This window comes from Gossypium hirsutum, chromosome A13 (genome assembly GCF_007990345.1).
Source record: "Gossypium hirsutum isolate 1008001.06 chromosome A13, Gossypium_hirsutum_v2.1, whole genome shotgun sequence".
NCBI lineage: Eukaryota > Viridiplantae > Streptophyta > Magnoliopsida > Malvales > Malvaceae > Gossypium > Gossypium hirsutum.
Window position 1 is genome coordinate 11804131 of NC_053436.1, and position 1925 is coordinate 11806055.

Here is a 1925-nt window from a genome sequence, read left to right on the forward strand (position 1 = left end):
GCTCCACAGTCGACAAGTCGTCTAACTTCCATTTATTTGTTAATAGCTCCTTTAAAAAAATTTCATACTATGGCATCTATGAAAGGGCTTCAACAAACAGTAAGTTAATGTGAAATTTTTTTAAGAGTTCAAGATATTTACAATTTTTTTCTACGGTCTCTCTTCAATGTTGCTAGGTATGAAACTCATGGTTTGTAGTCTTTAATTATCAACTTATGCTCTTTCTTATTTTCCTCAACCTCATCACTTTTCATAACAACTTCTAGCTTCGACTTCTTTTCAGGCTCGACTAACCTTTCCACATTTCGAACAGTGATTGCATGGATTTGTTCCTTTGGGTTAGTTTCAGTGTTGCAAGGTAAGTTAACCTTATGGTCTTTTCGAAACAAGTTTGGCAAGCTATCCAATTTGATTTTCAAGCCCATGAATCGATGCTTGCTGATTTTCAGTGTTGTTTTAGTATTTTGAAATCGAGTTTTTGACACCAAAATAAATTTAGCCAACGTCTCCTTAAGGTTTTGCTTCTTCTCTTGCTGAAAACCTAAAAGGGGTTGTGACTTTTGATTTCCTCGACCACCCCAAGAGAAATTTGGATGGTTCCTCCATCCTGCATTTTAGTTATTACTATAGAGGTTATTTTGAAGTCTAGAATTGTTAACCATAAATTTTACTTTCTCATGTTCCATGCTAGAACCAAAGGGCAAGCATTCTGATTTAATTATCCCCACTCCACTCACATCACATTGCATTGCTTAATTCCCCTACTTAGAAAAATTCAAACTATCAATTTTCTTACCGATAACTTCAACCTGAGTTGCTATCATAGAAACTACATCAATATTAAAAACACTAGCTGATTTAATCAATTGCGTTCTCATGACTTGTCATTGATAGTTATTTAGTGTCATCTCCTCAGTAAACTCTTCAGTTATTTTATTATTCAGTGTTCGACCAGCTGCTGCATCAATTAGTTATCTAGTCAAGGGATTAAAACCATTATAGAAGGTTTGAAATTGCAGTCACAAACTTAACCCATGATGAGGACACATTCTCAACAAATCCTTAAATCTCTCCCATACATCATATAAGTCTCTAAACCAATTTGAGAAAAAGAAGAGATGTTGTCCCTCAACTTAGCCATTTTAGCTGGTGGGAAGTACTTCAACAGAAGCTTCTCGGTCATCTAATCCCAAGTCGTGATAGAACCTTGTGGCAATAAATTCAACCACTGTTTTACCTTGCTCATCAAAGATAATAGGAACAACAGTAAGCGTATGGCGTCATCAGTAGCACCATTGGTCTTAAATGTGTTGCAAATCTCCAGAAAGTTAGTCAAAATGAGTATTCAAATCTTCATCTTGCAAACCATTAATCGAACATATTGTTGTACCATCCGAATTGTGTTCAGCTTTAGCTTGAAATCATTTGCAACAATAGTCGGTCTCGCAATACTCGATTCAGCCCCAATCAGAGTAGGTTTAGCATAATCATACATAATATGAGGAGCAGGATCTGCAGGAGGTAGCTGATTATTTTGATTATCACCCATCTCCCCAAAAATATCCATTTCTTCTTAATCGTCTACTATATTTTGTTGACCTCACCTTGCTTCTTTAACCTCTCTACGATTTCTGCAAGTAGTCTTTTCAATCTCATTGTCAAAAAGAAATGGATCCAACGGGTTTCATCTAGTCATAAACCAAAAGAACCTGCCAAAAGCAAACAAACGAAAAATTAGAATGTAAAAATTAAATTAAAAACAAAAATATTAAAGTAAAAATAAAAATGGTTAAATTAATAGAAATAAAGTTTTCATAAAATTTTAGTCACAGGTAAAGGCGCCAAAAACATGATGCAATCGTAAACCAACTGAAAATCTGACAAAGGCAAGTACACCTATGAATTAATAGTATAGCTACAGTGAC

General features: G+C 34.8%; 1 non-coding gene across 1 annotated transcript; it reads left to right on the plus strand.

Annotated features, from left to right (window-relative positions):
- Positions 1 to 1029: 1029 nt before the first annotated feature.
- On the plus strand, positions 1030 to 1135 carry LOC121213081 (small nucleolar RNA R71). The gene has a single exon (XR_005908450.1). It is a non-coding gene; the product is annotated as a small nucleolar RNA R71 (small nucleolar RNA).
- The last annotated feature ends 790 nt before the right edge of the window (positions 1136 to 1925 follow it).